Source organism: Ambystoma mexicanum, chromosome 12 (assembly GCF_040938575.1).
Source record: "Ambystoma mexicanum isolate Mex_15411 chromosome 12, UKY_AmexF1_1, whole genome shotgun sequence".
In the NCBI taxonomy this organism is placed as follows: domain Eukaryota; kingdom Metazoa; phylum Chordata; class Amphibia; order Caudata; family Ambystomatidae; genus Ambystoma; species Ambystoma mexicanum.
The window spans coordinates 1,056,665,930-1,056,693,192 of NC_090936.1; positions in this window are offsets into that span (position 1 = coordinate 1,056,665,930).

Below are 27,263 nucleotides of genomic sequence, written 5' to 3' on the forward strand. Positions count from 1 at the left end.
ATCGACCAGTTATATAGGTTTACATTGAGGTTTGCAGAAATTTCACATGCTCTTGTTAACGCTATTATTTCTGCATCTTGTGCTGAGTTATATGGGATTTGTTTGCTTTCTATAATAGTTTTCAGTGTGGTGATGGCATAAGCAGCAGTTGATGTGCCATCTGGTCCTTTAAAACAAGAACCGTCACAAAACAGTCCTCCATCTGGCTCTTTCTGTGGAGTGTCCGTTAGGTCAATGCATCCTTTTGTCTCTTGTTCAGTAACCATTAAGCAATCATGGGGGGGAATTGTTTTCCAGCCCTTTCTCATTTGGCGGAGGCATTAACATCTCTTAATTTGGATATGCGGTGCAAATAGAACATTCGAGGGGATTGGGTCCTCCGATGTATTCCATATCTATGACATGTAATCACCACAGCTGTGCTGCTTCGGAAACTTTTTTCGGCGTCTGCGTCCTGCGTCGATGACGTCGATGCGCCGTCGTCGAGGGCCTCGTCCGACGTCATCCGATGTGATAAGTAGGACGCACGACGCCCGTAGCCTCAGTTCCGTTTTTTCCGCGAACGTGTTGCTTCGTGAATCTCGGTTAACGCCTCGACTCTTTGGAGTTCTGTTCTTCTCGGTTCTTCGAACCTGTTCGTTTTGTGAAAATCCTTCGTGTGAAGATGTCTTCTACTTCGTCTTCGACCCTGCGTCCGGGTTTCAAGAAGTGCGGGGAGTGTGGGTCCAAGATGTCGGTGACGGACTCGCACGACGCCTGCCTCTGGTGCCTCGGGGAGGCCCACGACACGGATGACTATATTGACTGCCAGTCGCTCACGTCCAAAGCCTTACGCGAACGTAAGAAGAAGTTGTCGGTAGGTCGGTTGTCCAAGCCCAGGAAGTCGAAGTCTGCGGGGCTTTCGACGGATGATTCGAGGGGTGGCTCTCCGCGTCATCGTCGGAAGTCTCGTGGGTCTCCTTCAAGGAGTCGGTCTCGCCACTCCTCAGCCTCTTTGAGGCATTCTCGGAAGCGCCGACACCGGTCGTCTTCCAGGTCCTCTTCGGAGGACTCTGCCCGGCACGTCACTTACCCCACTAGCCGTGCGACGCCGGAGGAATGGGCTTCCTTCGGGAAGAAAATGCTGGCGATTCTTGAGTCGCAGGGTACTAAGCCGTCCGCGCCCCCGAGTGGGGTCGGTCGTGAGAGGTCGAGAGACACCGCTCGCAAGAGTGGTCGGCACGAGTCATGGGAGAGGTCCCGTTCGGACAAGGAGACTCGTTCTCAACGTACCCGTTCCAGGTCCCGGTCCTCGACACGTTCGAGACCGTGTGCACCTGTGAGGTCTTCGAGGAAGACATCGACGTCTGAGGCGTCGAGGGCGTCAACAGGCTTTCTCGAGGCTCCGAGGAAGTCGTCGAAGCCGTCGATGCTCAGATCGTCGAGGGACACGCTCGGGGCTCCGGCCTCGAGGGCTGTGTCAACGCCGCCGATGCTGGAGGCGCTGCATCCGACGTCGACGCCGATTTCCTCGACGCCGATCCTCTCGGTTCGACGCCATCGACGCCTTTCGTGTCAGAGGTACCCCGTGGCATGGGAGAACCCTCTAGGAAGGCTCTGGATAAGAGCAAGCACTCTCGGTGCCTTCTTCTCGCCACCTGGACTATATTTCAGAGGCGGATGAGGATTCTGATGGCCTGGTTCCTAGTCAGGTTCCAGATGAAATTGTCTCGGCCCATAGTCAGTTTGACGATTTGAGACAGTCACTGCATGATGCCAGTGGACTGGACACCTCTCCGGAGGTGGAGTTTTGTAGTCCTGAGCCTGGCTCTCATGCCGATTCCTCGTACCGGCGCCTTATGGCTAGGGTTTCTGAGTACTTGGGATGGTCTGCTCCCCCAGGGGAGTTTGTGCAGGATGATCTGACGGACATCCTTGATGTTGGTCCCCCAACTGATCCGGTACTGCCGTTCCATATGGCTTTACAGAGAAGGGTGGCGGCGGCTTGGACTGCTCCGGAGAGTCTCCCGGCGGTGGGCAGATCCTTGTCACGAAAATACCGTCCAGCCAGTAGCGACCCCTGCTACTTGACCAGGCACCCCACTCCGGAGAGTTTGGTGGTGCAGGCGGCCACGGCCCCGGCAAAGCAGGCGTCGTACCCTACCATCCCTCCTGATAGGGACGACAAACGTTTTGATGGCTGGGCGAAGAAAGTGTTTTCTTCTGGTGGTATGGCGCTTCAGGCGGCCAACTCCATTTGTGCCTTGTCTCGTTTCACACACACTCTGTGGAACTGTGTTGCGTTAGCGGCTGAACATATTCCCGAAGGGGACGAACAGGATGGTTTCCTTGCTATGGTCCAGGATGGTAAGGATGCCATGTGTGAGTCCGTTCAGTCGGGTTTGGACTTAGCTGAATGCGTCAGTAGGTCCATGGCGGCGAGCACCGTGATACGCAGGTTTGCGTGGTTGCGGAAGTCGGGGTTTGCTCCTGATGTGCAGTCTCGGCTCCTCAACATGCCCTTTGACGGTGAACACCTTTTTGGCAGCAAGGCTGACGAGAGCCTTGAGAGGTTGCAGACCTCGAAAGCTGCAGCGAAGTCGTTGGGTGCTGCAGTTCGCCAACCTCCGCCTTTTCGTCCTAGGGGACAGCAGTGGAGGGGTGGTTCCTTTCGCTATTACTTGTCCTTCAGTAAAGCGAGAGGAACTGGCAGTCAAAGAGGCCAACGCAGGGGTACCAGAGGTGGACGACAGGGTAACCGTGGTGCCCGACAGGGTACCCGTGGTGCCAAGGCCGCTCGGGCAGTTGCCTCTTTGCCCTCAGGTAACGCCGCAGCCGCTCCCATTCAGTCATGAGGCCTTGTCCCATGGTTCGCCGGTTGGGGGAAGGCTGGCGCAGCATCTTGTAGAGTGGCGAGCCATTACTTCAGATGTGTGGGTTCTGGAGATCGTAACCCACAGCTACTGTCTTCCCTTTCGGCACAGGCCTCGCGACAATCCACCAGGGAACCTCTCTTTGCAGAGTTCGGATCCGCTCCTTGCGCAGGAAATTCAAGCCCTGCTGGAGAAAGGCGCCATAGAACTGGTGCCTGTAGCGGAGAGGAACATGGGATGGTATTCCCCTTATTTTTTGATTTCGAAGAAAGACGGGGGATTGAGACCCATCATGGACTTGCGCGGTTTGAACAAACTCCTCAGGAAGGACACCTTCAAGATGGTTACTCTCTCTCAAGTCCTCCAGGCCCTTCAACTTCAGGACTGGTTGGTGTCACTCGACCTCAAGGATGCTTACTTCCATGTGCCGATCCATCCCAAGCACAAGAAGTACCTGAGGTTCGCGGTTGGCGACTCGCACTTTCAGTTTCGGGTCCTGCCGTTCGGATTGACCTCCGCCCCGAGGGTTTTCACCAAGCTCATGGTGGTGGTGGCAGCGCATCTCAGGCAAGGGGGGATTCACGTCTACCCCTACCTGGACGATTGGTTGATCAGGGGGAGCTCTCCCGAGCAAGTCCTGGATCATCTGTCCGTCACCTGCCACTCCCTTCACAGGCTGGGCTTCTCCCTCAATTTAAAGAAGTCCCATTTGGCGCCAACACAGCGGCTCCAGTACATCGGAGCAGTGCTCGACACTTCCCTGGGGCAGTGTTTTCCTCCCCAGGTGAGGGCTCTTCACATTCGGCAGATGGTGCACAAGTTTCAGCATGCCCAGACGCTCCCAGCGTTCGAGTTCTTGAGGTTGCTCGGCCTCATGGCATCCTGCATTCTTCTGGTGCCAGAGGCTCGCCTGCGGATGAGATCTTTGCAGTGGGCACTCAAGACGCAATGGTCACAGTCCTCCGGCAGGATGTCGGACCCGGTTCAGGTGCCGCCCTCGGTCGCCCGGGACCTTCTGTGGTGGGCCGTCGAAGGCAACTTGATGAAGGGGGCTCCATTTTGGCTTCCCTGGCCGGAGGTGACGGATGCATCCCTCACGGGTTGGGGAGCTCATGCCAACGGGCTGACAGTCAGCGGTCGTTGGTCTCTGTCGGAGTCCAGACTCCATATCAATCTGTTGGAGCTGAGGGCCGTCAGGCTAGCCCTGAAGGCTTTTCTGCCGACTGTGCGAGGAAAGAGTGTCCTGATCCTGACGGACAACACAGTGGCCATGCACTACCTCAACAAAAAGGGGGGGGGGGGGGCAGGGTCACTTCCTCTGTGCAGGGAGGCGATGCAGCTCGAGTTCTGGGCCATCCAGCAGGAAGTTTCGATCTCGGCAGTTCATCTGGCCGGAGACGAAAACGTGACGGCGGACGCTCTGAGCAGGCAGAGCACGATCTCTCACGAGTGGGAGTTGGCTCAGGAGATTCTCCTGGAGATCTTCGCCCTTTGGGGGACCCCTCAAGTGGATCTCTTCGCCTCCAGTGTCAACCGGCAGTGCGAAAGGTTTTGCTCGCGGGAATTTCCTCCAAAAGGAGCCTTAGGAGACGCGTTCGTGGTGGAGTGGTCATTCCCGCTGCAGTACGCGTTTCCTCCAGTCCCTGTCATCCCGCAAGTGCTGCGGAGGTTACGGAAGTTCGGTTCCCGGATGATCCTCATTGCTCCGGCGTGGGCTCGGAGGACGTGGTACCCGGACCTTCTCGACTTGTCCATCTGCCCTCTGCGTCGTCTTCCCTACCGAGACGATCTGCTCTCACGGGAGGGGGGGGGTCAGGTTCTCCATCCAGAGGTCAGATCCCTCAACCTTCACGCTTGGCTTCTGAAAGGTTGAGGTATAGGGATTGGGACCTCCCTGAAGACGTGATGGAGGTGTTGCTTTCGGCCCGAAGGCCAGCAACGAAGTCTCTGTACCGTTGCCGTTGGCGTAAGTTCTGCGACTGGTGCGGAGTTCAGAATGTGGATCCTTTTGCATGTGACATCCCCATGGTTCTGTCCTTTTTACTTTCTTTGGCCCACAGGGGCTTGCAAGTGGGTACCATTAAAGGTTACCTGGCGGCGCTGTCCATCTTTAAGCGCTCGTCTGAAGAGTGTTCTTACTTTAAAATCCCTTTAATTTCACAGTTTCTGAAAGGGCTCACTAATGTGTTCCCTCCGTCACCTTTCCTGGTGCCCGGTTGGGATTTAAACCTTGTTCTTAAGTTTCTTATGGGTGCTCCGTTTGAGCCTTTACATTCTTGCCCTTTGAGGCTGTTAACTCTGAAAACTGTGTTTTTAGTTGCGGTTACTTCCGCTCGCAGAGTGAGTGAGTTACAGGCACTTTCAGTTAAGCCACCCTTCCCTGTATTTCACAAGGACAGGGTTGTCCTTAGAGTTCGTTCTTCTTTTCTTCCGAAGGTAGTGACGGAATTTCATTTGGCCCAGAAGGTTGTTCTTCCGGCATTCTATCCTCCTCCGCATCCTGGTAAGGAAGAGGAGAGGCTCCATAGGCTTGATCCTAGGAGAGCTTTAAGCTTTTATGTTTCACGCATGTCCCGGGTCAGAGTGGACGATTAACTCTTTATTGGTTATGCTGGAAAGCGTTTGGGGCAAGCTGTGACGAAACAGACTTTGTCTCGCTGGATTATTTTGGCCATCTCGGAGTGCTACCGCTTGGCGGGTAAGGACCCACCGGCTGGCTTGCGGGCCCATTCTACTAGGGGTATGGCTGCGTCTACTGCCCTGCAGAGGGGTGTTCCTATTCGCAACATCTGTGATGCAGCCACCTGGGCTTCAGTACATACATTTGTACGTCACTATTCCCTCGATTTCATCCGAGCAAGGCGGTCCTTTGCTCTGCTATTTCATTGGCTATTCTAAATTTTGATTCTAAATTATTTCCCTCCTCCTTGCTCTGGTACTGCTTTGGGAGTCTGTCATAGATATGGAATATGTCGGAGGACCCAATCCCCTCGAAGAACAAGTTACTTTCTTACCTGGTAACGTTCTTTCGATGGGATGGTCCGACGACGTATTCCATATCGCTCCCGCCCTGCCTTCCCCGCTGCAGAATTTCTTTTGCGATTGCAGCTTACGTTCCGCAAGGCTTTGTGTCTGACTGGCAGTTGACTAATGTCACACGTTCTGGGGGGAAAAAACTACAACTGAGGCTACGGGCGTCGTGTGTCCTACTTATCACATCGGATGACGTCGGACGTCGGAGGAGGCCCTCGACGACGGTGCATCGACATCATCGACGCAGGACGCAGACGCCGAAAAAAGTTTCCGAAGCAGCACAGCTGTGGTGATTAGATGTCATAGATATGGAATATGTCGTCGGACCATCCCATCGAAAGAACGTTACCAGGTAAGAAAGTAACTTGTTCATTTCATACCTTGTTAATCTGGCTGATGTGAGATGTTGCGTCTGTGTTCTATTTAAAAGATTGTCCACTGAATGAGGTACCATTACGGTTAAAACGTGACCTAAAACCATTCCCTCAGTTTGTTTTACTGATGCAGCAGCTGCAGCAACAGCTCGCAAACAACACGGCAAAGCACATGCAACAGGATCCAACGTGGAAGAGAAGTAGCCGCATGGTCTATTTCTCCCCTGTGTTCCTGAGTCAAAACAGCCAAAGCCCATCCATTGTTTTCATGCACAAATAGTTTAAAACTTTTGTCGTAATTTGGCGTGCCCAAAACTGGAGCTGAACACAATGCAGCTTTGAGCAGGTCAAATGCTTCTTGACATTCCATGTTCCATGGCAAAGGTAAGGTAACATCCTTCCTTGTCAATGCCACTATCGGTTTCACGATCATTGAAAAGTTAGCGATCCACTGCCTACAATATGAAGCCATGCCAATTAAAGCCCTGACTTCTTTCTGTGTTTTTGGAATAGGCATATCAGAGACGCTTTCTATTCTTTCTGGTATCCATCTTCTTCCCTCCTTCGAAAGGAGGCAGCCCAAGTAGGCCACTTCCTTTCCACAATCCTGGATTTTTTTTTACCGAAGCTTTATGTCCATGCGCTGCTAAATGTGTCAATAATGCAACTGTACTTTCTTTACAAATTTCTTCTGTGTCTGCTGCTTTAACACATCATCTATGTATTGTAGTAATATGCAACCTGTTGGTAGTTCAAGCATATCTAGTTGTTCCTTCAAAGTTCTACTGTAAATACTTGGACTCTCAGTGTAGCCCTGTGGCATTCGTGTGAATGTAAATGAACGTTCTCCAAGTGTAAAAGCAAGCAAATATCTACTATCTGGATGCACTGGGATACTAAAAAATGTATTTTTCAAATCAATTGCACTAAAATATGATGCAGAGGCTGGAATCCTAGTCAAAATTGTAGTCACATCCGGGAATAATGGAAATTGCGGATCAACCACTTTATTCATTCCGTGTAAATCAATTATAAAACGGTAAGGTATATCATTGCCTCCTTTCTTATAAACCGGAAGAATCGGACTATTGCAAATACTACCAGAAGTTTCTTCAATTACGTTTCTTTTAATTAAATCTGATACAATGCATTTCAACGCTTTTTCCTCCCTCAGTCGAAATTTTATATTGCGGAATACGCGGCAATGTAATTCCTTCTTTCAAAAAAATCTTTACTGGCTCTACTTTCAAACAAACAACATCATTGTCGTTCACTGCCCATATACAAGCCGGTACTTTACTGAATTCGGTTGATAGTGGCATAGATGTAAATTGTGATACAGGAGTCATTTGTGGCGAAATTGTCAAATACACTCTATCAGGAGAACAATAAATGACTGCATTCAATTTCTTCAACAAATTTAATCCCAACACATTTTCGCCGCAATTTTTCGTCAATGGGCAAAGACTCTGTGGATGGACCTAGTGTTATAGGTACTGGTTGTGACACTGGACTAATTACTGGAGTACCTGAGAACCCTACTGAGACATTGTTATGCCCTGACAGTGGTATTTCTAGAACCCGCTGATGGTCAATTGAACATTTTTGTGCACCTGTGTCCACTAAAAAAATGTGCTCCCTATTCCCAACCTTCATTTCTACGTAGGGCCCTTTCTGGTCAATGGGAATAGGTACTGGTTCCAACCCCTGTCTCGGGCTGTCCTAGTAGAACAGTACATAGTCAGATGCAAAGTCGCCAGAGTAATATGCATTGGACTCATTATCAAAAACATTCCCACCAGTTGGATTGTTTCATTGTTGATTCTGATTACCCTGATTTTCCTGAAATTGTGGCACGTTTTGGTTTCTATTCTGTCCTTGTATTCCCGGACAACCTCTATTCTGTCTTCTCGGAAAAATCCCATTTCTATTCTGTATATGCGGGCACTGTTCTCGCCAATGGCCTTCTTGTCTACAATGGGCACATTGATTAATCCCTATTGGACCCCCTTGCATATTGGACGTTAATGCAAATTGGACTCTGGATGGTGCATTCCCACCACCTCTATTATTGTTAGCTACTTGCTGTAACAATACTCTTGTTTTCAAATTCCCTTTGTCCCATAGTTCCTTATCCTTTTCTGTATTTACTCTGTTCTCATAATATTGGGCCATATGTAATACTTCACTTTTGTGTTTTTGCTTGCCATGCACTTTCAGATGTTATTAAACTTTGGATTTTCGGTAACAATCCTCGCACAAACTTATCAACAAACAATCTCTTCCCCGGTTCAGTACTTAGATCTTGACCACTAAAATCTGCAAATACTTCTTCAAACCGATTAAAATAATCCGTCGCTCCTTCCTCTTTGCCCTGTAAACAAGCAGTCAATTTATCCCAAACTATTCTCTTTTCGGGCACTAAAGTTTTCAATTTCTCTACTATTCGCGATGGTAGAGCCAACATTACTTGCAGTGGCTTTTCTCAAGCCTTTCTCTCACTATCAATTCTAATCAAATGCTCCCATGTATCGCCTAACATCGGCGCGTCATTTATATTTCTAACCTGTTTCCATATGTCTACAGGAAGAATCATGGGAAACAGTAAATCAATGATAAGAGAGAGGGGCGAGAGTGCACAGCTTACTTTCTTAATAGTGTATTTCGTTTTCAATGGAATGTTATTTTGTTAATAAATATATTAATGGGGTGCAGCCCACTATCATGTGCCACCGTGTTGGGCACAGAAAATGAACATGGAGAAAAAGAGACCGAGGCAAAAGTGCCTTCGGTGTGGGCCGCACACCCTTGATTCCCACTAAGGGTTAATCGATTTCTTTTGTGATCGTTATTCAGTTAATAAAATCCAACTTCAATCGTAATTCACAGATGTGTATATTTTTTAATTTTTCAATTGCTGTGTTTATAAAGCTCATAAAAAATTGTGCTTAATTGGTTAAACTTCACCAAAAAAGCTAATTATCTCAATTGAGGCAAAACAGAAAACCCATCTGGCTAATGCATTTCGGATTGTATCCTTCGTCAGAGCCAGGTTAGTACTACACACATAATAATGCATTATATGTAGATTTAGAAGGTTTACAATGTTTAAATTAATAATTGTTCCATACATCATGTGTAACAACCAGATATTCAAGAATTAATAACCAAAACAATCATAATAAACAAAACAATCATGATAAACAAACAGGGCGCCCACAAGGACAAACAAATATTTAACAAAAAAGTGAGATGGGAGAGAGGAGAAAAAACAAACAAGTAAGCATACATGATTGTAGACAGTAAAAATACAATATTTGCACAGATAATGATATTGCTCTATAATTCAAACAATTAATGGGACTAATCAACTGCGTACTAAAATTGCCGATTAAGCCTTTTTGGTGACTATGGTGCTTAGAGGTAAAGTTAGGCGGCGTGTGCTTATTGTGCCAGAGTGTTGATTGTCGTGCTATATTGTGTGAGAATACCTGTGGCTAGTTGAACATTTCACTAACCTGTGTATCAGTATGCAACCCACGCGTGCTGTCCGCGTGTGGTGTTTCTCTATGAAGCACTGCCTAGTGTGGGGAGAACAAATGTGTTATCTCCTCCGAGTAATTAGCTGCTATTGATCTATACGCGATCTTACTTCGCGTCGCTTTGTGCAAAGGTATGGCTTACCTGGAGCACTCTGAGCTACGTCTTGCTCGATCAACTCCGAACAGCGTCTGAGACTCGCGGTTCGTGTCGTTGCCCTGGGCAACGTTATGTAAACAAAATGGCCGCTTGTGTATAACCAAGTCGGCCATATTGGTAGAGGCAATACTGGGACATAAGTGGCATAGAGTGTGAAATATAAATGGCAAATGTAAGGGATGTGAATGTTAGGATATTAATTGCACATGTAAGAATATTAAAGCTTCATGATATCTGTGTATTTAAGTTGTACCTCTAGCACATGTATGTTCTGATAGTATCGTCGTGTACCTCATGGCTAATTGGCTAATTGGCCATTAATGTAAGGTCATATAGCGTAAAGATATACTGTCTAGTATACATCAACAAAGGAAAATACAAACTAATAAATAATAAATGTTTACAACAAATGGTTATAGCAGAAAGCAACAGTGTTTTCAAATCGAGTAGTGATTTATACTTATTGCATGAGCATGAGACAATTTAGCATGTTCATTATTGATATTGCACGGTGAACAAATAGTGACATCATTACAAAAAGCAGTTGAGATCAAATTCCTCGTTGAGCCCTCGTGGTGCCAAGGAATCGAGACGATCTATCCAATAGGCTTCTCTTTGTTGCCTTCTTTTTTTCAAATCAGCATATATGCTTGTCATTTCCAGGGTTTCCAAAATTTGGAACTTGACTTGAGAGATATTATGTTGCTTTGCATTAAAGTGTCTTGCTACGGCTGAATTGATGTTCTTATTGCGTATACATGATTTATGTTCATTCATCCGAATTCTCAGTTTACGCCCTGTTTCACCTACATAGTAAAGTCCACATGGGCAACGTATGCAGTAAATGCAGTTCTCGGTATTGCAGGTGCCATAGCTTTTTATCATGATCTTTTCTCCCGTGTATGGATGGGGAACCACTCCTCCTTTAATAATGTTATTGCAATTACTGCAATTTAAACATGGAAATGTTCCCGTCTTTTTTGGTTTGATCCTTTTGGTTCTGGTATCTCTTGTGTTAACTAGATAATCCCTAAGGTTGCTGGATCTTTGATAAGCAAACGTTGGGGTCTCTAAGAAGAGATTCTTAGTTCTTTCGTCATTTTTAAGTATTGTCCAATGTTTATTTATACATCTTTTGATCTGCATACTTTGGGATGAATATTTAGACACATATACAAGTGATGGGGATTGCTTTTTGTCCTTTGGTGCTAGAGTGCTGGTTCTTGTTATTTTTTGTACCTTTTCTTTTGCTGTCTGTAGATCTTCATTCGGGTATCCCCTATCTTTAAGTTTTTTGCTTAGTTTTTCAAGTTCTTGTTCGTACTCTCTGTCATCACTGATAATTCTTTTTAATCGCAACATTTGACCATAAGGTAAATTCCTCAGAGTGTTTTGTGGATGGAAACTCATACGATGTAATAGATTGTTCCTGTCTGTAGGTTTTGTAAACAAAGAGGTAGTGATTTGTTGGTTGTTTACGTTCACCAGGATATCCAGATAATGGATTCCTGGATTGCCAATTTCTGAGGTGAACTGAATACGCGGGTCTATATTGTTGATATAACTTGTAAACTCATTAAGTTCTTCTCTTGTGCCTTGCCAAATACCGAATATATCATCTATATAACGCACCCATGTTTTCAATTTGTTCTGCCATTCAGGTTTTTGCAAGATATGGGTCGTCTCGAATTGGTACATAAACGCATTAGCGTAAGCTGGTGCCATTGTTGCTCCCATGGCTGTTCCGGAAGTTTGGATGTAAAATTCATTCTTATATTCGAAATATGAATTCATTGCGATAAAAGAGAGTAGTGATAAGATGAATTCTTTCACTGCTCCTATATCGTTCTCCTGTAACAGGAGCCACTCTACCGCTTCCTGTCCCAAGTCATGTGGAATGCTTGTGTAGAGGTTAACCACATCTATGGTGAAAAATATGTCGTTCTCTGTAAGTTGGACTCCTTCTATGATGTTCAGAAAGTGTGTACTGTCTTTCACATACGTGGATGTCTTCTGTATTAAAGGGTTCAAAAAATAGTCTATGTATGTTCCTAGTGGTTGTAAAATCCCTCCTGTGGCTGCTACTATCGGTCTTCCAGGTGGATTATTAAGACTTTTATGGATTTTAGGCAGCAAGTAAAAATGAGGAATGTTTGGTTTTAAGTTCAATAGAAAGGCCTTTGTCTTATGTGTTATCATCTCTCTTTCTTCTGCTTTTGTAAGAAGTTCATCTAGATCTTTTAATATTCCCATAGTCGGGTCGTGATCTATTTTGGCATAAACATTATGATTGTCCAGTTGTCTTTTACATTCATTTTCGTAATCTGAGGTGTTTAATAATACCAATGCACCCCCTTTATCTGCTGGTCTAATAGTTATTTTTTCATCAGAGTATAGGTTCTGAACAATTGACATTTCCCCTCTGCTGAGGTTTCTGTTCTTTGTCATTCCATATTTGATCTTTTTAAGATCTGTTATAACCATTTTTTCAAAAATGTCGATTGCTGGTACATTAATTGGAGGAGAGAAGGTACTTTTTGGTTTAAATTCTACTAATTCTGATGGTTCTGGAGAAGAATTAGTATTTTCCAATTCCGCAAAGAAAACTTTGAGTTTGAGCTTTCTAGTCAATTTGTGAAGCTCTACCTTAGTGTTGAATAAATTGGTATTATAAGTCGGTACAAATTTCAAACCTTTCTGTAACACCTCTTCTTCCTGTTTAGTTAGTATTCTGTTTGAAATGTTGACCACTAGGTTGCTCGTGCTTGAAATCTTGTTTGGACTCCGGTGCCCCTTCCTCTTGCCCCTCCTCGATACACAGATATCATGAAGCTTTAATATTCTTACATGTGACAGTGTATCAAAAACAGGGATACACTCAACATCAAGAGGTACGCTTTACAGAAAGTGCAACGTACTCTACAGTAATTAGAATCAGTATGTCAAAAACTTAATAACTCTGGTGACACTTTCTGTAAAGCGTACCTCTTGATGTTGAGTGTATCCCTGTTTTTGATACACTGTCAATTAGCTAATCCTAGCTTATCACGTAACGACTGTTTGATATATGTTAAAATGTTTATGAATTGTATGTACTGTGGACCACACTATTTAATCACTTTTTAGGTCATAATTCTATTAAATCTGATGTTTATCATTTTAACCACGACTGGTCCCTCGGTGGCTCTCCCAATGGGAGCTCTTTATATGTGTGGCATCTACATTATAGCTCTGTCTCCTCTTTAAACACGGATCTTTGTCCTCCCGGACTCAGACAGAGTATACGTTGCTAACCTATCTTAGTTAAACGTATACCGGGTTTCCTCCCCATTTAAGTTGATGGTTAATTCTTACCCTTTTCTTACCCTCGGCGTTTGAACCTGCAAGTGCAACTCTCTACTAATGTCGGGACGTTTAAGAATCGGGCACGACTCACCTGATCAACCAATTCGTCACTCACGACGCAATTCGCCCGTATACAGTTGCAACCAAGAATCGTCGTGACTGTGTGTCTGGCTCAATCTGCCTCGTTCCAGGACCCTCGCCCTCTGGGCGCTGCTCGCCGATGAGGGATTGGCTGTGTACAGATCTGTGGAGGAGTCTCATCACTTCTACAGGGGCGCCCCAAACACCTTCCGATCCCGGTTTGACGGCTTCGTTCTCTACTCGTTTTTGCCTTCCTTCAACTTCAACGTATACGATGGAGCATTAGTGGGAGGGTCCCTATTCGGGTGCCATATTTGCTAGGCCATAAAGACCGCATATGGAAACTAAGGCACAATAACCATATACTAAAATGACACGTCAGATGCAAGGTTTGTTTTCCAAACAAGTCTGGTGCATTTATTCTCAGTCAGCTGACTGGGTCTCACCACCTCACGACGTGTGATCCCAAACACTGTGAGATGCGAGAGAGAACAGCGCTCAAGCAGCAATATATATACATTAGACATATCCTTTGTTAAGGCAATTCGACCCACCCTCATACATGTCATACAGGCTAGGGTTCAGTGATTGACAATTATGACACGTTATGACAAGTCTTCATTCAGCCTAAACATAGTTATTTTAGCAAAGGCAGCAGAGGCAGCTTTCTGTTATGAGGAACATGGAGCTCTGGCTCGGCAAGGAAATTGTCTTCTTAGCAGGGAGACATTCCTTACTACGTTATCTGTGTGTTTCAGCTCATGAGCTAAGGGTCAGATAGCTCTGAAGCAGAAAATACCCCTCTCTGCAAAGGAGCACTGCTAGGAGAATATAATTCATGTTTAACTGCCTTTTACAACAGTGCTTGTAAGACAACCCGGCACCTGGACTACTGATTAGATGCGGCTTCTGCTCGACTTCAAGGACTTAGTGAGAGAGAAAAACAATGTATTTTTGCACAGTTTGACATTCCTGTCTGTGTTAGTATTTCAGCGTACAAGCCATGGCCTCACACAGTGTGTGAGTTTAAAACATAGAATACATTTGCAAAGTGTTTTGACAGAAAAGAAAAAAGCAAATGGCCGATATTTCACAAAATGGACGCCCTTTGGTTACATTGACGATTCTAGGATTACAATGTTTGTCACGTGATGACATTGGCTTCTGGCCAACATATTATACGTATCATTCGACTATAGGGTTGCTTTTCTGGTCTAACACCAGGACTGCCTTCGACAGTGACCCTCCTTGTGGCCATGACAAACATTTTATCTGCGGTTCCTTTAACCCATTCTGCACTGTACTGTCTCTAAGCTTAGGTGCATGTTTCGGCAATTGCTTGCAGAGATGCACAAGTGGAGTAATAGCCCCCATTCTCAACTCGTTTTATTCTTAACCTGTTTGGCACTCGCTTGCTCTAGTCACAGAAGTAGGTTTCAGAAAAATAACATAATATGAGCGTGCACCAATCGTCGCATGCTCCAATCCCTTTAATCACACTTTTTACTTTAATCTTGCTAAAAAACAACCACCAAGATCAATTTAAAACAACCAATTCGTTTTTTCCCACTTATGACATCATCATTTTCATAATCACATCATACAAACAGACAAACTCGACCGGTCACAAATATTCTTCTCTACAGTCTTCTCTAAGATCTGTCTTGCCCTCTAAAATACTCCATACGGAGTATAAATTAACCTCTTTAGATGAGCCTTTTATCAAATCAGTCTTCTTTGTCATCCACTACGGGACTCTAGGTTTAGATATCTTCTGATACGTTCTTTAAAAACGCAGGCCAGGGCGTATTCTCTTATCGTGGCCTCTCATGATACTTATATTGCTTGGCCACACTCAACTCAATATCTACTCACTATATACATATAACACCCTTATTGTCACGTTTTATTTATCCCTCCTCCCTCCGTTACTCACTTTTTTCCTTCACCCATACGCCTCTCTTACCGCCTCTTCAACCTTCCCTTCAATCAGCTTCTCATAGACGTTGGAGGGGATTCTATCTGAAACCAGGAGACATGTCACACGGCGCTTGCAAGCTTTTTCCAATTACACTAACCACTATCTACGGGGAGCTTCACGTCATTTCAGCTGAATGGCAAAGGTCATTCGATATTGCCGGGACTCTAAAGTTTACTTATGTCGATGGCTCTGAACCATCCTCTCCGCTATCAGGTGAACCCAGCCCTTTAAGATGAGTAGCAATTACCCTGGAGATGGACAGGGATGCAGATCTTTATTCATACATCAATAATCAAAACGACGCAGGTAGTTGGCAAAAGGAAGACTGTTTTAAGATCAATTATCTAAAACGGGGAGCATAATGAACATCAACGAATTCGCTCAATCCTCTTACTCAATGAATTCTAAAAAAAACAACGAGAATATATACACAAAATTTGTTATTAATGATGTTGACCTGCGTCACTACCAACGTCCTTTTACGTGGCAAACTACAAAAACCTATGAGTATGGGTGATTGGCTCTGAGTGAACATCTAAGTATACGATCCATACTAGTCTAAAAAAGTGTGAATATGTGATTGGTTACTAAACATCAGGTGGGGCAACTTAGCCCTCCCCTAAAAATTACCACTATGAACGTCACTAAATACATGACGTCCCATTGGTTTACACAACTATAGGAACCCTAATTACGCAGTCCTCTACAATTGGTTGGCACTCTAACCTTCATTAGTACTTTTCCATCTACGTCTAGAAGCATGCAGGCTGGCCATCCAGGTGCTGGTGAGTTTGCTTTAACTATTGCTTCCCACCAATTAGCATATCAATCTATCATCACCTAAGTGGTCTACTGTCAATTGGGCTTTGAAGCTCAGCCTTGAGTGATCTTAGCTCTGAGTAATTCAGGGAGTGAAGGCACGCTCTGTCCTCGTGCGTAGATTTGACCATTGCGTTCGTCCAACTTCATCCTTCATGTGACTAGAGATCATGGAATCGAGCCTTTTTTTTGTACTTTAAAAACATTATTTTATTAACTTTTATAACAATCAAACGTCAAAAAACAGCAGTACAAGTCATATTGCTTTAAACATCATATGCATTTTCGAAAAAAATATACTGCCTTCCTATTCCCCCCCCCTCTAACTCGAGCCTATCCCACTTCATTCTCCGCCGCTGTTTCCTCCAGGGGTACTCCACCCCTACCCCACCCTCTGTGTTCCCGGAGGTGTCATGTTCGCTTGGACCGGCCTGGGCAGACCCAGCCAGGGTGTCCACTAAGTGGCTCCAGGCCACCCGAGTCTCTGCTTCCACCCCCCCCTTTTTGGCCGCTTTGTTCCAAACTGACGTTTGTGCCTCCGCCCATTTCTGAAGATCATACCACCATATTTTGGTCTATTACGTTCTTTCCAACCCATGGCAATTCTGCGCTTGGCCAGTATATAAGCCAAGTCTTTGAGTTTGCTCACGTGTTTCACTTTATGCGGTCTGGAGAAGCCCCCTAAATCTCCTTTAAACAACCATCGTATTTCCTCGTATGCAGGTATGGTTTCCTCAATGGAAATCTTGCCTCTAGGATTCCTTTTGGCCTTTGTCGTTTCAACTGCTCTGTGTATGTCACATACTCTGCTTTCCAACATACAGGCAGAACGGTTGAGGTGGGGGCACTTGGCTCCTCCTCTACAACCTCCTCTCTTCTCATATTTCCATCTCCTCCCCCCAAGCCAAGCCAAGCCTACCCTACCCCAAGATTGCCACCCCCCATCTCTGACATCCTGCCCATGAAGCGTGTCAATTGAGGCTTTCGCTTCCACCTTCTCTCCCCCACCCCCTCCTCAGCCTGCCGCACACCCTGACACAGCCCTGTCCCTGCTTTACTTCCACTACTCTTGATGTTCTCGCCCCTGTCATGAGGATCAGTTTGAAGTCCAAAGCCAAGTCCAATTCTTGGTATGACTCTGACGTAGCTACACTTAAATGTAAGTGTAGGGCGGCTGAGGAAATGGAAAACTTCCTGCTCATCCTCTGTCAAACTGGTGTGCCACCTGCTCCAAAGGCAATACCGTCTCACTGTCTGCTCCAAGAAGAGAGGCCACATTCAAGCCTGTGTCTCTGCAGCATCCAACAACTCGGCCGAACTCTTTATAATCTGCAAGGAGCTTGCCAACCCTGCTCCAGTCTCCCACCCTTCCTCTCGCCTCCCAGGCCTCCCTCTTTCTCCTCCTTTCCTCTCTTCTCCCCGGATTGTCATGAGCACTGCTCCCGAGAAGCCAAGTCAAGCCCAGCATCCCCGGAAGCAGGCTCACGACCCTCGTCCCCGGCTCCAGCAAACCCCTATTGGGGCCCTTTGGACCATGTCCTCATAAGGAACCTCAGTCCCGGCGCCAGGGGCGCCAGGCTCATAATTCTTGCAAAGGTGCTTGGATGGACCTACCTGTAGCAGACCATGCTGCATACTCACCTTTGCAAATGCTGGCAGGATGAAGTCCCCAGCCTTCTGCTGGGAGGAACTATTCCCTGAACTGGGACTACTTTCTTACCTGGGTGGGGCTGGTGCCACTCCTTAGCTCTGGAACACAGGAACTCTTTTACCTGGGCGAGGCTGAGGAAGAAGACACCCAATCACTCCAACACTATTTAAACCACACCCGATTGGGAAAACGTGCTTTGCGTTATTCTGCATCTGCAGCAGGATGCTCACCGAGTCAGCCCCAGCATTCCAGTGACATCTCCAGCTTCAGCTCAGCAACCTGTGGAAGAAAGACACGAGAACTATACTTACCATCCAGGAATCCAGACACCGGCAGAACCTGCAAGCAAAAGAAACATAAGGTTAGCAAGTTGCAACACGTTCGCAGCCGCGCTCGCTTACCTGATCCATCTGTGCTTTCACGGATTCTTCGCGGCCTTCTCTTCAGCAGCCTAACGGCACCTGTAAAGACAAAGAACATTGTTAAGTAGGAATCGGGTGAAGGCGGCCGCATTTACTTTTCTTACCTGCTTTTGTGCGCGTATTTCGATCTCTTCAACCGCAGCAGCCCGGCACCTGAAAACAAGAAAATACATTATTTAAATGCCATTAAAGACTGCAAGAAAGCCTAACACTTACGTGTTTCCCCACGTGCATCCGCGACTGGGAAAACGCCCGCAACATCTCAAGACCTGAAAACAGAAAACCAGGGACATTATTGAGGTGTCATTGAAATTCCCATACCTACGTACAACCGCACGTGTCGCGCTCTCAGTGACCACGCCCTCAGCCTCCAGGCACCTGAAAAAGACAATGCAAAGACTTCATTAAAGGTGCCCATCTCTTCAAGACTATAAACTCTTTATACCTACTGGCATTCGCTGATGCAGTAACGGCGGCATCACCTTTTGGAATCTCAGCACCTGTGCCACTTCTAAGGCCACAAAAGACTTTGAGGATCTCCAGTGACGTAACTGGAACCCACGCACCCCTGCATAAGTCGCAGGATGGAGAGCACAGCATTTATACGCCTAAGGTGAGAGCTCACCAGGACATTGGACTTTTGGAGAGTTGGCGATTAGTGAGGAGGAAGTCCAGCCAAACGGTCATTAACCCTTTTTTCTTCCGCCTGCAGAAACCTTACCCTGCAAGCCAGACGGTCAATAAGAGGAAGCCCAGTCCAGAGAGTCATCCGAGCTCTACGCTTCTCAATTGAAGAGACTATAACAGTTCAGCCGGGACCAGCGCCTCCGTGGGAATCAGGTGAGCGTTACAATGATGTTGCTAGACAAGTCAGTTCTATGAAAGACTCATCAAAACAGGTCCACTCCTGTTACTCTAAAACCATCAAGGATCACATCGATACCCTTGCTGGCTTCAGAGCTTCCAGAAGCACGGAAACTGCTCTCCTGAACATCTGTGAAGACCAGCTCTCCAACCTTCATTCTAACATTCCCTCTGTCATTATCCTTCTTGATCTCTCCTCTGCTTTCAGCACAGTCAACCATACCATCCTGCTCAATCGCCTCTGTGACAACCTGGGTATTACTGATCAGGCTCTGGCCTGGCTGACCTCTTTCCTTTCTGATCGACCCTCTCAGGTTCAACTTGGGTCCTTCCTATCATCTATCTCCCTGGCAACTCTTGCCTACTGCATTTCCATTTTCTGCTCTAACTTCCAGTGCTATGCTGATGACGCCCAACTCCTTTTCAGGCTTCCCTCAAATACCCTCTCCCTCCCTCATCTCCGATTGCCTAATCGCCATTCAAAATTGCTGTGCCGCCAATGATCGCTATCTAAATGCCAACAAGACTGAGATCCTCCTCATTGGTACACCTTCACCTTTCTTTCCCCTGACACTCTGGCCGGCCCCCCCTTGGCCCTCCTCCCCCCTGTACCTGCGAGGCTAAGCATCTTGGTATCATCTTTGACTCCACACTCTCCTCCGCACACATCTCTGACGTCTCAAAAAAGTCAAACTTCTTACTGCACCTCCTTAGAGGCACCCTGCCCTTTCTCGCCTTCCCTCAGATGCTAACGGGAGCCCAAGCTCTGGTTCGCTCTCGGTTGGACTACTGTAACAGCCTCTTTCTAAATCAACCTGCCTCAACTTTCAGCCCTTTACAACTAATCCAAAACAGGACTGCGAGACTTGTCCTTGGCCTCAAGTCCTGGGATTGTATCTCTCCAGCTCTGAAATCCCTTCATTCGGTCCCAGTGGATGCAAGGATTAGATCTAAAACCCTCTGCATTGTCCACAAGGCTTTCTGGGTCCAAAATACCTTCAACTATCCCTCCATAAATACCTCCCCTCTCGTGCCCTTCGCTCCTCTGCTTCTAACTCCCGTAGGGTCAGTCATTTTTCAAAGAAACGAGCTGGGGGCAGATCTTCTGTCTTTGGCTGGGGACTCCCTTTGTAACAGCCTCCCGGCCACCTTGAAACTTGAGAACCATCTCCGGTTCCGGAAGCACCTCAAGACCTTCCCCTTTGCTTCTGCCCTTGCCCCTCTTCTCCCCTGCTGATTGTTTCTCTCTCTGCACCGTGCACCTGGCCAACCTCTGTCCTTCGGGCCCAGGTACCTGCTTACCCTACCTCCCTCATGCACTGGCTCCGGGCCACCCCTTACAATGGGATCTGTACCAATACAGTCCCCCCACCCCTTTGTTTTTGGCTGCACTATCACTTATCACTGCCTGTATTTATTTGAGTGCACTTATTATTTATTCTGTTCTCTCCTCTGTTCTGCACTTTCCACTTCTCCCCCCTCCTTGCACTTCCCCCTTATCCATGCACTTGCGCGTTCTTAAATTCATTCTGCCTAGTAAGATTGTTGTTTGCTCTCCCTTGTTCCCCTCCCTTTGTTGCGCTCTGAAACACTTGTGTCTCAGCGCGATATATATAAATAAAATATATAATATCATACCAGTGCCTGAGTCAGGAAGGTTCCCAAGAGAATGTGTCAAACTAATCTTCAGATTGTACATTTGCTTTGTTTTCCATTCCAGTCTTCAACGTGTGCAAGGCCCTTACAATGTGTGTCAGGGACCCGTTCTCTGTGTCATTTGGGGACATGTACTTGCAACATGACAACCTGATCTTCTTGCACACGCCCGCTTCCATCACCGTCGGGAGAGCCAAAACATCTGTTTTGGAAGGTCATCAACTGGATTGCTCATTTTTGATTGCATAAATACCTTGTTCAGTGTCATTTGCCAACTGGATCACCTCCCAACGAACGATCTGTAGCCACTTGGCATTTGCAGCCACTTCAATTCCTGGGGTCATGAGGGATGTGAAGGAAACTTTGTTTTAGTGTACAATCGATATTTATCTGAAATTGCTTTGAGCAGCTTGTATAATTCATCGAACAAATAGTTTGACTTCTTCCTTCTCAGCTTGAACGATCGCTTGTTCTTCACTTAGGGTTGGGTGGATGATGAGACAAATTGCAGCACCTCTCTTTCAGATGCTATTGTCAAGTGTACTTCTGGCACCACCAAGGTAGTTGAGTGCAGGGTTGTCAGAGCACATGTGCCTCGGCAAAAGGGTGGAAGATGTAGGTATGCTTGTTGGCCGCATGTGCAGTACATATTCATCAATGCTACTGTTCCTTTTGCGAGATCTGGAATGAACAATGTCTTATTGCATTTGGTGTTAGTGCCTATTGGAACAGTTACAAGCCCTCGAAAGCAAAACTGGTATTCATCACCTTATTGCACTTTTACCAGTGTTTCACATGCTTCATTCGATGTTAGTTTAGATGTGTGAGGACCATATCTCGAAACAGTTCTTGTTAATGTTCCACATGACTACTTCTCCGAACCATGCCAACCCTGCCTGCTGCACAGCTCACCACTGCCTTTCCCCATCTGTTTATGACCAACATACCAGCCAGTTTCAACATAGGCTGGGGCTTGCATTGAGAGGCGCTGTTGTCCTTTGCACACGTCTCTTCGTCTTATCCATTATTACAACTTGTACTTTGTGTCCCTGGAACAGACTTCGAACCCGACATAGTGCTACGTGCACTAGGCACTGAGCCTCCAAGGGTGATATCGCCTTAGGTACTAGCATTTTGGGTGCTCCCAACACTTGGGGGATGAGGGAGCAGGCATAACCCCTGTTATACCGCTGTTTCCCCCCTGAGTTAATATAATTATACCATACATTATTACATTCTCAGTCGTATACATTGTATCAAACACAACCCCCTTTGTACTGGTCATACTTCTTTTCTTCCTCCAAACCCCTTTTCGCGCATGTTTTCAAATCCTATAATAAAGTGTCCTGTACCTTCATTTGCTTAAAATGTACTGTTGTGGTTAAATATTCATCGTCAAAAATAGACCATATGTACATTTGTTTGAGGTACTGCTACTACATTTCTACCCCCTTTATATATTTTCATAACACCAAGAAAGTTATGGTGGGTTTAAAAAGGTTTGGAAAAAAAACCTTTCACCTGAAATGTGAAAGTAAGAAAGTCCATTTGAGCCAATTCACACATTCCATGACGCCACCTAGTAGCCATCGCTGGAAGTTAACCTCCAGGTGTGAGCCACAACAGCAAGGCATTGTGGGTATGCACATTAGCTCAAAACCTTTTCCTCCAGGAAATTGTCTTTGTCTAAGAGGGCAGTGATACTTTATACATAGCTTAATCAACCCAGGACAGGCATTTGCAAGGCTGCCAGGACAACTACATACCTGGTTTCACCCTTATTAGGGAACATCAGTGCAATATAGTCCCGACAGCCGTGTGGTTGGAGCATTTGGCCATGCTTTCACAACCCCAAGAAAGTTATGGTTGGTTTAAAAAGGTTTGGGAAAAAAAACTTGGAGTGAGAGAGAATGAATGAGAGAGAGAGAATGAATGAGAGAGAGAGAGAATGAATATATAAATATTTTAAAAAAATACACGGCCATCAGGCAGCGGCCGTGTAGTTATGGTTAAGTTGCTCAGTTGCTTTTGGGAGGCTGATAACTTCACTCCCCGTGGATGAATCCTCACCAAACTTTGCAAAATAAGTAGTTGGCCCACTCTGAATATTTTAGCCAAGTGGTGAGGTTTCGTCAAGGGGGGGAAAAGTTGTAAGGGGGGTCCCAATTTTTATTTTCCATAGACATAATGTGAAAAAACGTTGCTCATGCCTACAGCCCAAACCGCTTTAAAAATGACCAAAATGTAAGTAACAAATAATTAGTGATATCTGTGTCCTGTCCGCTGACCCATTTCCCTGTTTGGTCCACGGACAGGACTCTGATTGGCTTAGAGGGCAACGTGGTGTCTGCAGACATCAGACGCACTCACTGATTGGATGGTGAAAAGCATGAAGTGCGTCTGATTACTGCGGACATCGCGGTAAAAACATATTAAAAAACACAATATTGCACTTGTCAAAATAAACTCTGGGAAGGTGAGGGGTGATGAGAATGGGATGGGATATGGCTGCAAGAAGCAAAAAAACTTGTGTTTTTTGCTGCAAAATTCTGCAAACAGTTTGGATGTTCACGAACAGTCCTGTGAAGTTCAGGAACAGTTTGTGGATGGCTTATAACTTTGGCACCACTCACTGAAACTGCATGCAATTTTGGAATTCTATTCTAGACCTGGTACTGAACGGCTCTGCAATGTTTGGTCAGATTCTGTAAAGTGGGGGCAAAATTAGAGGGGGGCCCCCAAAATAATGTAAAGGCTTATAAATGTGGTGCCATTTGACGAATCTGCACAAAAGATTGCAACACGATTCTAGATATATGTTCATGGAAGGTTTGGTGGGATTCTGTCAAGAGGGGGCAAAATTAGAGGGGGGGTCCCAAAATATTGTAAAGGCTTATAAATGTGTTGCCATTTGACGAATCTGCACAAAAGTTTGCAAAACAATTTTTAAATCTAGTTATAAATGTTTTTGTAAAGTTTTTCTCAAGGGGAGGCTAAATTAGAGGGGGTCTCAACATTTTTAGATGGCTTATAACTTTGTTGCTGTTTGATGAATGTGGACAAAAGTTTTCAGAAAGATTATAGACCCAACCTTGAATGTTTGTGTAAAGTCCGAATGGATTTTGTCAAGTTGGGGGATAAGTTATATGACTAATGTATGTACATACATTTTCACACTTTTGGAGAAAAAAAAACATGGGGGGATTTCAAGCAAATTCATCTAAGAGCATTGGCAAGGACCTGAAAGCATGGGTTTGCAAACCTACCTGTGTTTTATTTTTTGACAAGTTTCATAATATAGGTACAAAATAATTGTAATATATCTTTGGTAACTGAGGTATGGGCAGTGGCCAGATTGTCTGTGTCATGGTATAAGGTCATGACCCGGACAATCTGGCTGCTGGCCTTGACCGCGAGGGATGAAAAATTTAGTTAAGTGGCCATGTCCACCTGGGACCGGCTATGTGATAGTTATTAAAAAGTAGGATTGATTTGAAAGGGAAAACAAATGTGCTTGTGGTAATATGGTCATAGGGTTCTAACTTTGCCTTCTGCAAGCTGCCATGGAAAGGGAAGAGGGGCTCTGTACTCCAGGTTCTCGCTTTGGGAACCAGGGGTGCTAATGGCCTTTATCTGCCATTGAGGGGCTGCAGTGGAGGATAATGGTCTGGAGCCCTCGTTATTTATTTATAATGCGCAGAGGCCCGCAGGCATCAGGGCGCACATAGGCACACTTCGCTTGGGCTAATAACTTGGGCTGCCAGGCCGATATCCCAAGTTGCCGTCCCTGGAATGTGGGATGAACCCCACATTATTTGCATTACCTTGGAAGAAAGTATTGAGTTTATGTATGATCACATGGCACTGTCCAGAAGGTCCACAGTGACGTCAGATGTTCGCAGACGTCGACAGAAGCAAAAACATTGGAAAAAGTATAGAAGTGTTAAAAATGATGCTAGAAGGTGGGAAATGGCAGAGTTTTAAGGTGAAAACATTTGTGTCCAATTCCATGGGTAAATTGGAAACAAATGTTGCTATAATGGGCTAAGTATGATATTAGTAAGTTGTAGGAAAATAGCATGCACTGGTAAATACCCATGGAATTCTCTGAAAAAAACTTTGTTAAAGAGACGTTATGGTTAAGTTGCACTAATAAAAACCTATGAAATTCAATGGATCACATTGTTACAGGGATGTTATGGTTACAGGTGAAACCTCAGACATTCGCCAGTTATGGTAAGCTAAGGAACCATAACTCGCACCACCACAGTGCACTGCGAAGACTAACACCCAGGACATCAAAGATGATGACATCATATGATAAATTAATTTTGATGAAAAGTCCCTACAAGGGGTTGTTTTTATTATCTTGGTAACCAGATGTCAGGGGTGATTGCGTAATGTTAAACATGTAAGAACTAGCTAACAATTCAAGACTTACTACACACTTTTGCTAGTAGAAACAATACATAGGAAGACCCACAATGCATGTAAATCAGAGGCACATACAGGGAAACTAAAGTAAGGAAGAAAGAAACCGCATCATCAGAAAATGTTAATATCATTAAAGTGTATCTTCCTGTATACAAATGATTTGTGTGTTTGAGGCCTGCTGTTGCCCCATGCATGTGCACCATGAACTGAGACCAAACCCTAAGGAAAGTATTGACAAGGTTAACGTTTTGATATACAGCACCTTTGGAATTGTACTATTCTGATTGTCAGTGAATAAAACCACCTGGCCTACATTTTTCAGTGAACTAAAATAAGTGAGCCAGATATGTGATATAATCAGTGATGTCATCAATGACATCTTTTGTCCTGGGTGTTAGTCTTAGCAGTGTACGGTGGTGGCACGAATTATGGTTGCTTAGCTTACCATAACTGGCGAATTTCTGAGGTTTTTTGGTTTTACCTGTAACCATAACGTCCCTCTAAAAATGTTTTTCCATTGAATTTCATAGGTTTTTATTAGTGCAATTTAATCATAACGTCCCCTTAACTAAGTTTTTTCATTGACTATATATATATTTATATTCAAGGTGAAAACTTTAGTTTCAGGGACGTTAAGGTGAGAACTTAATGCAATGAAAACATGGCAATTCACCCAGAACCACCTTAAACTTTGGACCCCCTGTTGCGCAGACTATGGCCACAATCATGGCATTACAGATCACATCACTGACGACAGCACTAATTACAACAGTAATTGGCATTAAGCATGGCCTTTAACCATGCTCAGTGTGCATGGCAAATATATTTTAACACATGAATGAGTACTAGTCATGACCTTCAGCTATGGACAATGGTCACAACCTTCATCCATGTGCACTAAAAGGCTACCAACCATACATTTGGGCCTTTATCAGTGGATACAGCTTTCAACCGGATTAGGCACTAGCCATGGACTTTAGCACAATACTGGCCACAGGCCACAATCTTTGGCTGTGCCCACTACATATTCTAACATATAAATGGGCCTCTAGCCATGGCCTTTGACCTTGAGCAGTTTGTACATCTTTTGGCCATGTCCACTGTATATTTTAGAATAATAAAATGCAATACGCGATGACCTTCGGTCGTGCCTACTGTGTATTACACAACACTAGCAAGCAACTGGGTATGGCTTTCGACTGTGCCCACTGTATATTATATACACTAACCAGCAACTAGCCATGGTATTCAATACAATACTAGCCAGTGGCCACAGCCTTTGGCTGTGCTGGCTGTATATTCTGACATATTAATGGGCACTAGCTATGGCCTTCAGCCATGGCCACTGACTGCATCTTCCAATGTTGCCCACTGTATATTTTAAAACAGTGATGGGCTAGTAGGCATGGCTTTTAAACATGCAAATTGGTCTTTTATTTATTTTATTTTTATTTTTTTGCATTAACTGACCGCTAGCTATGGGCTTTGGTGCTGGCCAGTGATCCCAGTCTTTGTCATGGCAAGTCCACGGCCTAAATTGTTATTAAGGTAATCAAAGTTTACATGAGCTAACTTATAGATGATGTTATGTCAAATTCCATTATTGATGTAATCGGTTGTATACAACGCAATTCGTGTTGTCACCAGTGATGGCATCATTGGTGTGATTTGTAATGTCACTGTTCCCATGCAACATGTAATTAGTCATGTCATCATTGATGTCATAGTCTGTGCAACAGGGAGCGCGAAGTTAAGGTGGCTTTAGCTGAATTTCCAGGATTTTGTTGCATTAAGTTCTCACCTTCACGTCCTTGCAACTAAAGTTTTTTCCTTGAATTTCAAGGGTTTTGTTATTCCATCCATAATTATCATTAATAATACAGACAATTCGGCTAAACCAAACAATCTATTATGTCTAGAAAGTAAAATAAAAAGCAATTGTGCAACCTCATTCCCCCCAAATAAACCTGTTAAAAAATGTAAGCACATATTCAAACATTTTTTCAAGTATTTAATTGTATATGTACTGTTCATGAATAGTTTAAAGTGTTA